The following is a 12,837-nucleotide window of genomic DNA, read 5'->3' on the forward strand; positions in this document are numbered from 1 at the left end:
AGGTAGCTCACCCCTTTTGGGATTTCAGTTGTCGGGATACCAGTGTCAGTATACTGAACGCCGGCATCCCGACCGCTGGTAACTTACACCCAACCCCTTATTATACAGCATTTGACAGAGAATAATTGTTCACATCAGACCCTGTCCTAATAGAGCTGAAAATCTGTATTCCCTATCACATGGACACACATGCGCTAGGGTTCATTTGTTTATCAGAGGCAAATTAACCTACCGACCTTTGGAGGGTGCACAGACACAAGGAGGACATATGGGGCTGATTCAGAGGTGGATGCAGATGCGACTGCAGTGGTAATTCTGTGGCGTTATGCAGATGACACTACATAGCCCTTCCTTGGTGTACACATCCATGCTTATGAGTGTCCACTTTGGACTCAGGCGCCCACTTTGAGCGTCTGAAGACACTGTAATACTGCCTGGTGAACCAGCCATATGGCAGGGGCAGATTTTGCTTGGCCTCCAATGTGAACCAATGAGCATCTGTGTAGGCAAACACTTCAGTGACACGTCTGTGACACTCCCACAACACGCCAAGAAGACGGACTATTTTGTAGTGTCTGAATAGCATTCTTCCAGTCACCACCTAAGAATGTGCAGCACTTTTCCAAGACATTTTAGGGATTTTCGTGCATGCATATTAGCAAAAAAATCACTGAACTACGTGAACATTGGCTTTGCATGCAACTCCATGCAGATAGTGTCTTGTCTGGAATTGAACTCATGAGGCTATAAAACGGCAATGCTAACCATTATGCTAACCATGCTGCCCAGTTATACAAGAAACATTGACACAATTCATCCAAGACAAGTTTTATACTAGAGACTGTGGCCTAACTCTGTAGCAGACTGTGAATTATTTATTTATTAACAGTTTCTTATAAAGCGCAGCATATTCCGTTGCGCTTTACAATTAGAACAACAGTAATAGAACAAAACTGGGTAAAAACAGACAGACATAGAGGTAGGAAGGCTCTGATATGGGGCCTACCAGTGAGCCACTCCACCCCCGCACATGTTCAGTGGGAGCCTCCGGGGTGCTGAGCAGATGTGCATTCCTGGACCCTCACCTTCCCCCACCAAATTTTTCATTTAGACCTGACCAACTGCTAATTACAGTATATCCCTACAGTATATCCCTGTCAGTGCAAGTTTAATTGTTTCTTTTATCCTGCAGGATTTCCTCAGGTTTAGGGGATTTCTAAGTATACATTTATCTAAATTCTTGCATATAAATATTGTGAGTGTAGTATATACAGTTTCTTCTGGGATGCAGTTATGTTACCGGTGCTCGGGATCCCGGCGGTCAGCATGCCGATGCCGGGATCCTGAACGCTAAAAATGCCAGCAGTTGGAATGCCGACCCACAAGGTCTATTCCCACTCGTGGGTGTCAACGACTATGTTGCACTGGCCCCCCACACCGGCATTCTGCTGCAGGGATCCCGATGTCTGTTAAGTTGACCGCCGGGATCCCGGCAGCCGACATATCATACCCAACCCGTTTCTTCTAAATATAGAACAAATATATAAAAAAAAGAAAGTGTCATATAAGTATGCAATATCTATCAAAGAACTAAAGGTACATACACACTGAGCGATTTTCCCTCCTGCCCAGCGATGTCAGCGGGGGTGAACGGCTTTCCATAGTAGGACGCTATGAAAAGCCGTTCACCCCGCCGTTCATCTGCTGGTAATACCAGCAGGTGAACGGCGGCCAACGGCGATGTAGCAGGGGCGCGCATCAGCACTCACCGCTGGGGCATACACACTGGGCGGTTTTGAGTTGAAAGCTGAAAGCAGCTCAACACACCAAAAGTAAGCTGCTTTCAAAATATATTTTTTATGGCACTACTGTTTATGCCATGAATGCACAATCATTTTTCAGATTCTGGGCGGAATTTACTAAAGGGAAAATGCGGTAAAACCCCCGTTTTACCGCATTTTCATATGTACTAACTCCCGACCGCCGCGTTTTCGCCTCATAGGGTATCGCCATCTTTTTATGGCGATACCCTATAGAAGCCTATGGGATTCTTACCGCTGCCTTCGCCCCACGCAGCATCCCGCCGCCGCCACGCGCCGCTCACGACGACCCCCCCCCGGCATACCTGAGTTGCTGCTGCCTGCTGGTGCGGCCCCCCTCCTCCTTCTCCGCCGCATCACAGCCTTGTCTCCTTCCGGCTGCAGGGGGGAGGAGGAGGAGCCCGGGGACTCCCTGCCCACGTCACCTCCCGAGTCTGGGAGGTGACGGAGACCCCCGCCGACCCCCGCAGACCCCGGCAGACATCATCGCGGGGGGCCTCCTATACCGCATTGCGATACTAATCGCATATGTTAGTACATATGCGATTAGTATCGCTGCGGTAGGCGGCGAGAGGCGGCGATTGCTTATAGTAAATCCCGCCCTCATTATTTTGTGTTATCAGCAAACAGGGCACTGACTTTCCCCCCGGGTCTTCCCTCTTGCAGATATGCTATAGTGGCCCAGTTACCGGAGGTTCTGCTGAAAGCTTTGTTTGCCAGAACTGGGAACTGCTCATTTCAAAATACATTTTTTGTAATCAAATAAAATAGAATTGACATGGATGTGATATGATTGGATGTGTGTGTGTATATACAGTATGTATACATATGTACACAAAATATCATGAAGGGAACCAGAAGTAGCACTCATTTTTAGTGTTTTGGTCATACATTTATTTTCTCTCATCTTTATATTTATAAATGTTAAATCTTGCCATATTAAAAAAAAAGAAAAAGAAAACACATACAGTGCTGCCCAACTGTTTATAGAAATCAGACCCACATTTCTGCCTAAATTATTTGTCTACAGGACAGAGTATACGTGTCTTTATTTCTACGCCAAGGTGACTACTGACAGATACATATGTACAATAGCTCAACAATCTGCCAAAACTTACAGGGAGAGACAGAAATCTTTAAACTCTCTATCAGAGCTGGCCCTAACCAATATGATGCCCTAGGCAAGATTTTGGCTGGTCCCCCCTAGCACCACCGCCAGTTCTGCAGGAGATGCCTGGCATGAGTCAGCTGGCAGCTCTGCTAACGTCGGACACCTTTTGTTTATGAAAATGCATCTTATTTGTATTAATATGTGGCTAGGATGCACATGCAGCTTCTGCTGATTAAAATGATATGCAGCATGCCTATATTCTGTATGCGACTGCGGCTGTATCTGCATACGAAATGCTACAGTACAGTGATTTCCAGGAATACACTGCAACGTAGCATTTTGTATGCAGATACAGCCGCAGTCACACACAGAATATAGGCATGCCGCATATCATTTTAATCAGCAGAAGCTGCTGGTGCCCCTAAGCATACCAAATGCCCTAGGCATTTGCCTAGTTTGCCTATGCCTAAGGCCGGCTCTGCTCTCTATATAAGTAAATTCAATTAGGATGACCTCTGTTTTTCTATCCCAAATAGAATTACATATTTATTTATTTATTAAAAGTTTCCTATATAGCGCAGCATATTCCGTTTCGCAATACAATTAGAACAACAGTAATAGAACAAAACTGGGTAAAACAGACATAGAGGTAGGAAGGCCGTGCTCGCAAGTTTACAATCTATAGGATATATATTTCTAGCTGGGTAATCTAGAGCATATCAGGGCTGATGTATTAAGCAGTGAGGAGAGTGGAGAAGGGAATAGTGGAGAAGTTGCCCCAGCAACCAATTAGCTTCGAGGAAGCTTATAGCCACTAATTAGCTGTGAGGAAGTATTTAACAAGTAAATTCTACAATGCCTATAGCAACCATTTGCCATATACATAAGTCGATGGCAATTGGTTGCTATAGGCAACTTATCTACTGGCCCACTTCTTCACTGCTTGATACATCAACCCCTAACTCCCGATGGCAAGTGTGATTATATGGAATAACACCTTAAAATGTCTGAGGGCGAGACTTGCACAATTTGTGAGACCTAGCTGTTTGTCGACTGCGCTCATGGTTTCCTCCAGGCTGCACAGTACTGGCCTGGGACTGAACATAGAGCAACCTTAAGGGGGGTACTCACAGAGCGATCGCTGCTTAAAATCTAAGCAATCTGACTAGATTGCTTAGATTTTAAGCAATGATCACTCCGTGTGTACCCCTCACAGCGATAGCGATGCACAGCCCTGCGCATCGCTATTGCTGGTGCTAGATTGGCCCAATCTAGCAGGTCGCTCACTTCACCCGCTGGGTGAAATGAGCGCCCCCCCTGCTCCCCCCGCACGCTCAGCACACATCGCGCTGTGCTGAGCGGGGGAGAGATGTGTGCTGAGCGGTTCGCTCAGCACACATATCTCCCCAAATCGGGCCGTGAATTCACGGCCCTTTAAAGTTTGACTTGCAAGGTGACCTGTGCTGTGAATGTAGATATCTAGCTCCCAGCTTGACTTCTTCTTTATATTACAGCCCTTCTGTTGTTCTGTTTGGAAGATTACCCTGCCAGGCAGATAGCATATCACATAGTCAACAATCTTGATTACAAGCTATATCCTAGGCTAATGGGTCAATATTGTTTATTTGCTAATTGACATTAGATGACCTGGTGACAGATCTTCCTTTCAATACAGGAAAAAAGCACTGTAGAACTTTGGAGGAATGGCCTGCAGTCAGGGGCGGATTGGGAACAAAAAGCGGCCCTGGAAAAAATTTGTACTAGTGGCCCCACTTGGGCAGCACCAGAGGTGTAAGGTCTAGCCATGGGCCATGGCAGCAGCACCCTCCCTCTTTCCAGATAGTGGGGATGTCCAGCATCAAGGGGAAGTTAAAAAGAAATACAATTAAATGTTATGAGCACATTATATGATACAGTACACCTTTAGAATTTAGGAAACTATATAATTCTTTAGAAATATATATTTTTTTGCTTATTACACCAACCATATCCCAATCACTATTCACTCATTCTTATATGTCAGCCAAGCAGGCAGACAGAGCATACACTGCAATCACAGGCTAAGTGGCAAAGTCATTTTTATATATGCAAATTGTTTGGCATCTTATTCATTATATAAATAGGACCACATGTCCTCAAACAAAACAGGCCCCACGGGTGCGTCGGCCCACCGGGAATCTTCCCTGTAGACCCTATAGACCCTGTAGACCCTATGGCCAATCCACCTCTGCTTGCAGTACTTAAGATAGATCTAAAGATCGATCTAAAGTGCAGTAAAAAATAAAGCGGTCCAGCATGTGTGGGCTACATGCAGAAGCAGCCAGTATTTACCTTGCATGCTAAAAAATATAAATGTATTTGCTCCCCTAGCATTGATACATGGTTTATGCAGATACAGTAGTTACTCTTTTTTATATATTTCTTTCCTCTGAATTCAAAACTTAGTGACTTCTCTGTCTCCTCTCCGGGAGAAGCCCAGATAACAGATGATGCTGACCACTTTGGGGGGTGAGGCTGGGCTGTCTGGACATAGGCCCCGCCCCCACCATTGGAAAAAATGCTGCAATTTGCAGATCCGAGGACAGGAGGTGGGTCTTAATGATGTGAATCACATTATTAAGTCCCGCCCCCTCCACCTAGCACCGCGATTATGGCTCTTTTGCTACATCCTGCCCACTTTACTAAGGAAGCGGGCAGGATGAGAGAGAGCCGCCTACTCTTCTGTGTGTGCGGAATACCCGCAATTTCCAGGAGAGTAGGCAAGTATTATTTAGTACATACACATCTGTATTAAGGTAATACAACTTATTTGGGACTGATTGCAGATGAGAGCGTATTAGCCAGTACAGTTAAGTACAATTAGAATATATGGACAGCTCAAAATTGTGTTTTAAATATTTGTTTTCTACTATCCATCACTTTGGGTGTTTTATTATTATTGTTTGCACATTTAGTTTTGTTATAATATGCTGTGTTGTTTAAGGAGATTGATTCTATTGTTCTCTTTTTTAGTGTATACTAAAGTAATATATTTTAACTGCCTATATTCAATATACATATAAACTTAAGCCTTGAGGCCCTACTGATGGAATACTTTCAATGTTGGACTCTTTACCAAAAGTTTTTGGTTTTCTCACTATAGCATGAAAAGAAAACTTTTTATTTTCTATTTCCAGCTTCTTCTTGTATAATATACAGTACTTTTGTTTCTATAATTACCTATGAAGGGCATTGTGTCTTGCTATATATGTTTTACATTAATTATTGTTGTAAGCACTCCCCAAATGCTACTTGAGATGCTTCATAAGGTAGAGGTGCTATATTTGTCTGTACTTTTCAGAGATGAATATATTCAGCTAGACAAACATGTTTGTAACCGAATTGCATTTTTTCCCGTATTTAAAAAAAAAAAAAAAGCAGTGGTAAAATGTAATTTAGAAGCTTCACCTCGGCTGTCATTTTTCTGGAAATATGGTTCACAAAATCAATGGCCCTCATTCCGAGTCGTTCGCTCGGTATTTTTCATCGCATCGCAATGAAAATCCGCTTAGTACGCATGCGCAATATTCGCACTGCGACTGCGCCAAGTAATTTAACAATGAAGATAGTATTTTTACTCACGGCTTTTTCATCGCTCCGGCGATCGTAATGTGATTGACAGGAAATGGGTGTTACTGGGCGGAAACACGGCGTTTTATGGGCGTGTGGATGAAAACGCTACCGTTTCCGGAAAAAACGCAGGAGTGGCTGGAGAAACGGGGGAGTGTCTGAGCGAACGCTGGGTGTGTTTGTGACGTCAAACCAGGAACGACAAGCACTGAACTGATCGCACAGGCAGAGTAAGGTTGAAGTTACTCAGAAACTGCAAAGTAGTTTGTAATCGCAATATTGCGAATACATCGGTCGCAATTTTAAGAAGCTAAGATACACTCCCAGTAGGCGTAGGCTTAGCGTGTGTAACTCTGCTAAATTCGCCTTGCGACCGATCAACTCGGAATGAGGGCCAATGTTCAGAGTTCAGCTAAGAGGCACTTACTGTAGTAAGATAGCAGAAAATGGTAGAAGACAAAGTAACAGAGTAATAAAATAGATCTTTGGTCCGGCCTGATGTTCTACAGTAGTTTGGTACAATACAGTAACAGTTTTCTAGAAGCATTATAGTAGCAAATGTACTGTACTGTATATAACACTATATAAAATTGAAAACTGAAAGTGGTCTGGTTTTTGGCCTGTACATAAAGAGCACATTTTATATTTGGTGGTCTCAGTTTCCATTCGTAGTCACTGAGCCATTCTATACATGCACATTGGAACAGCAATTTGTTTTTTTGTTCTTATAGTTCACAAACATATGGAAGAATACAATTATAATCATGACTTTAGTTGTAATCATGTTTAAAGTCAAACATCATTTTTTCTATTATGTTAGGTATTGTGGATGTGGCCGGTGGCATTAGGAGTTAATGCAAATAACTGAGATCATTATAAACAAGCTGATCTAGAAATGCCAATATAAATATAAAGCCTTAAATTGCCAGGTCATGATTATCATAATAGCAATAGAACCTAAACAAGGCCTGATTCTACGTTACATGCAATTCCAAATGTAGACACATTGGCCCTCATTCCGAGTTGATCGCTAGCTGCCGTTGTTCGCTACGTAACGATCAGTTAAAAAAACGGCAAAACTGCGCAGCGTATGCACCGTAATGCGCACGCGCGGCGTATGGTACAAAGAGCATTGGGGCAGGTGTATTAATCTGGAGAAGGCATAAGGAAGTGATAAACCAGTGATATGTGCAAGATGATACACGCATCGGCCAATCAGCTCCTAACTGTTAATTTGCATATTGGAGTTGATTGGCTGCTACCTTTACCTTGCTGCTACCTTGCACATATCACTGGTTTATCACTTCCTTATGCTATCACCAGGTTAATACATCTGCCCCATTGTGCTTTTGCACAGGTTCTAGCGACGCTTTCAGTTGCACAGCCGATTGCAAGGAGATTGACAAAAAGTGTGAGTTTCTGGGTGTCAACTGACCGTTTTCTGGGAGTGGTTGGAAAAACGCAGGCGTGGACGGGCGTTTGCTGGACGGGTATCTGACGTCATTACCGTGTCATTAGTCGTGGCAGTCATCGCACAGAATAAGTAACTACAGGGCTAGTCTTGTTTTGCACAAAATGTGTTTGCAGCCGCTCTGCTGCACAGGCGTTCGCACTCCTGCAAAGCGAAAATACACTCCCCCGTGGGCGGCGACTATGCGTTTGCACGGCTGCTAAAAGTAGCTAGCGATTTCTAGAAAACTGCGCATGCGTTGCGGGCTACACACATATCTTTATGTACTTACGAGTGATTCTCATATGCATCTCCCTTGCTTCTCCCCTGAGGCTGGATGTGGGTTATTGGGAGGCAATGAGGTAGTAATAAGGTATTTCCACTTTAGATAAATTTGCCATGCCATGTACACAGAGTTGCGTAAGAGAGTTACCCACCCCAAAAGTGTTCTTTCCCCTAATGCCTCCACCTATTCTGAGCTGTGTGTATGTAGAGATCCATTGGATCTCCATCAAGAATGGGGCTGGTGCAAATGATTGTTCTAGTGATAGCACTGATCAGGGCCGGCTCCAGGCATGTTCCAATAGAGCGGCCGCGCAGGGCGCCATCCTTAAAGGGCGCCGCATGCTACAGCCATCATATTGGAGCCTGCCTGGAGCCAGGTCCTGCAGCAGTGGCTGTGTGTGCCGACGAGAGGGAGTGCCTTGGGTGGGACAAAGCTAAACTACTCTGTGTGCGCTGTGCGGCGCGCACAGAGTAGCTTTGCTTTAGTCCGCCCACAGCACTCCCCCTCGTCGGTGCACACAGCCACTGATACTGATAGGACTCAGCCAGGAGGCGGGCCGCGGGACGGACGCTGCTGCAGACTCAGTGCAGCTGTCCCGTGGCTGAACACATGCGGGCGCATGTGTATCTGGCACTCTGGGGGTAAGTGTATCTGGCACTCTGGGGGTAAGTGTATCTGGCACTCTAGGGGTAAGTGTATCTGGCACTCTGGGGGTAAGTTTATCTGGCACTCTGGGGGCATTTTCAAATTTTCTCGCTCAGGGCGCTAGTAGGCCTGGAGCCAGCCCTGGCACTGATAGTCTAGCCCACAAGTTCTCAAACTCAGTCCTCAGGACCCCACACAGTGCATGTTTTGCAGGTAACCCAGCAGGTGCACAGGTGTATTAATTACTCACTGACACATTTTAAAAGGTCCACAGGTGGAACTAATTATTTCACTTGCGATTCTGTGAGGAGACCTGTAAAACATGCACTGTGTGGGGTCCTGAGGACCTAGTTTGAGACCCAGGCTGTGGTCTAGCGTGTGGATGGCTGGGGGTGGTGCGGGCACATAGATGTGTCTGACTCAGAATACTGAGGATATTCTCATGTAGCTTACAGCTGGAGAAACCAGATGGAATTGCAACCACATTAGGTGCCTCTCAGAATCAGGCACACACTGTTCTGACATTGGTATTGCAGGCTGGGCTAATATTCATGAGACTGTAGCTTATCTCATCACAAGGAACACTTTAATGAATGTAAGTCATGTCCCATGAATATTAGGCAGACAGTGCCTCAGTAATGTCACTATTGCTAGATAATTGGTAGGTTGCATACCTGCTCAGAACACAGCATTGTGTATACACAATCACTTATATATCACTGTGGGGCTAATGTTTGCAAAGCAGCGATCAGGTCTGAACTGCGCATGCGCCGGTGCCGCAGTGCGCCGGCGCATGCCAGACAACCGACGGCTGTCTTAGCTCTGCGATCGCCTCTGCCTGTTTGACAGGCAGAGGCGGTCGGTGGGCAGGAGGGGGTGGGCCAGTGGCGTTTGGCCGCCGTTTAGGAGGCGCGGTCCGGGCAACGCAGGTGTGTCCAGACCATTGGGGGGCGGGCCGCGGCGGCTGCATGATGTCACACACAGCCGCTGCAGCCCGAGCAGCAACGAGTAGCTCCCTGCCAGCGCACTACTCTACCAGTACAAAAGCATTGCCGCTGTGCAATGCTTTTGTACTTGTGCAACAGGTTACAGGACCATTTTAAATGTTCAAAAATAAGTAATAAAAAAGTGAAAGTTCTATTACCAAGATAGATAAAAAGAGCCAAAAAACTGCAACTCAGTTAGATGAAGAAACAGGTTCTCCTGTATGTATTATTTTTATATACAGTATATGGCAACATTGGGAATGTTCTGCAGTACATTTTTGCAGCAGTATAATATTGAAGCTGATTGAATAGGAGGGCTGCATTTTGGAGTCAACTTGTTGGTTTGTTAAACATAAGTGTCCGATAAATCCGTTGCACTTAAGTATGAGCGTAAGGTGTATGGGGTTCCTCCTTCTGTGTCATACTGGCTTAGCCAGATTAAGGTGGGGGAGCAGGGGATATTGTACCCCGGGCCCCCCTCTGTCAGGGGCCCCACTGACCAGAACACACTGACATCACTAGCTCTCCGTCTTGTGCAGCAGCAGAACCAGGCAGCCAGAATGTGAGCAGGACAGTATACAGTACAGATAAAGACATCAGGTTTCATGAGCTACCAATAGAGCTTCCCGACCAGAAGAGAGATAGGAGGGGGAGAAAGCTGTAAGTGACCCAGGGATCCCAGCTTCTCCTCCTACCTGCCTAGGTGTCTGGGTCTTGTGTAACCTGCTATCAAATAAGAGCATTCGGGTCTAGAGAGAGAGACCCACACAGATAGTCCTCCTGAGTCCAGTCCCTTTGTGTATGTAGTACAGCGGCTGCTGCTATTGCATTTTTGCAAGATAAATTAAGATTTTATTTCTCTGACGTCCTAGTGGATGCTGGGGACTCCGTAAGGACCATGGGGATTAGCGGCTCCGCAGGAGACTGGGCACAAAAGTAAAAGCTTTAAGACTACCTGGTGTGCACTGGCTCCTCCCCCTATGACCCTCCTCCAAGCCTCAGTTAGATTTTTGTGCCCGAACGAGAAGGGTGCACACTAGGTGGCTCTCCTGAGCTGCTTAGTGAAAAGTTTAAGTTTAGGTTTATTATTTTCAGTGAGTCCTGCTGGCAACAGGCTCACTGCATCGAGGGACTAAGGGGAGAAGAAGCGAACTCACCTGCGTGCAGAGTGGATTGGGCTTCTTAGGCTACTGGACATTAGCTCCAGAGGGAACGATCACAGGCCCAGCCATGGATAGGTCCCAGAGCCGCGCCGCCGGCCCCCTTACAGAGCCAGAAGAGTGAAGAGGTCCGGAAAATCGGCGGCAGAAGACGTCCTGTCTTCAACAAGGTAGCGCACAGCACTGCAGCTGTGCGCCATTGCTCTCAGCACACTTCACACTCCGGTCACTGAGGGTGCAGGGCGCTGGGGGGGGGCGCCCTGAGACGCAATAAAAACACCTTGGATGGCAAAAAAAATGCATCACATATAGCTCCTGGGCTATATGGATGAATTTAACCCCTGCCAGAATACACAGAAAAACGGGAGATAAGGCCGCCGAGAAGGGGGCGGAGCCTATCTCCTCAGCACACTGGCGCCATTTTCCCTCACAGCTCCGTTGGAGGGAAGCTTTCTGGCTCTCCCCTGCAGTCACTACACTACAGAAAGGGTTAAAAAAGAGAGGGGGGCACTAATTACGCGCAGTATTAAATAATACAGCAGCTATAAGGGGAAAAACACTTATATAATGTTATCCCTGTATATATAGCGCTCTGGTGTGTGCTGGCAAACTCTGCCTCTGTCTCCCCAAAGGGCTAGCGGGGTCCTGTCCTCTATCAGAGCATTCCCTGTGTGTGTGCTGTGTGTCGGTACGTTTGTGTCGACATGTATGAGGAGAAAAATGATGTGGAGACGGAGCAGATTGCCTGTAATAGTGATGTCACCCCCTAGGGGGTCGACACCTGAGTGGATGAACTGTTGGAAGGAATTACGTGACAGTGTCAGCTCTGTATAAAAGACAGTGGTTGACATGAGACAGCCGGCTACTCAGCTTGTGCCTGTCCAGACGTCTCATAGGCCGTCAGGGGCTCTAAAGCGCCCGTTACCTCAGATGGCAGATATAGACGCCGACACGGATACTGACTCCAGTGTCGACGGTGAAGAGACAAATGTGACTTCCAGTAGGGCCACACGTTACATGATTGAGGCAATGAAAAATGTTTTACACATTTCTGATAATACGAGTACCACCAAAAAGGGGTATTATGTTCGGTGAGGAAAAACTACCTGTAGTTTTCCTGAATCTGAGAAATTAAATGAGGTGTGTGATGATGCGTGGGTTTCCCCCGATAACAACTGATAATTTCTAAAATGTTATTGGCATTATATCCTTTCCCGCCAGAGGTTAGGGTGCGTTGGGAAACACCCCCTAGGGTGGATAAAGTGCTCACACGCTTGTAAGAACAAGGGCTCTACCCTCTCCTGAGATGGCCGCCCTTAAGGATCCTGCTGATAGAAAGCAGGAGGGTATCCTAAAATGTATTTACACACATACTGGTGTTATACTGCGACCAGCAATCGCCTCAGCCTGGATGTGCAGTGCTGGGTTGGCGTGGTCGGATTCCCTGACTGAAAATATTGATACCCTAGATAGGGACAGTATATTATTGCCTATAGAGCATTTAAAAGATGCATTTCTATATATGCGTGATGCACAGCGGAATATTTGCCGACTGGCATCAAGTCTAAGTGCGTTGTCCTTTTCTGCCAGTAGAGGGTTATGGACACGACAGTGGTCAGGTGATGCGGATTACAAACGGCATTTGGAAGTATTACCTTATTAAGGGGAGGAGTTATTTGGGGTCGGTCTTTCAGACCTGGTGGCCACGGCAACAGCTGGGAAATCCACGTTTGTACCCCAGGTCGCCTCTCAACATAAGAAGACGCCGTA

The sequence above is a fragment of the Pseudophryne corroboree genome, chromosome 1, assembly GCF_028390025.1.
Source record: "Pseudophryne corroboree isolate aPseCor3 chromosome 1, aPseCor3.hap2, whole genome shotgun sequence".
In the NCBI taxonomy this organism is placed as follows: domain Eukaryota; kingdom Metazoa; phylum Chordata; class Amphibia; order Anura; family Myobatrachidae; genus Pseudophryne; species Pseudophryne corroboree.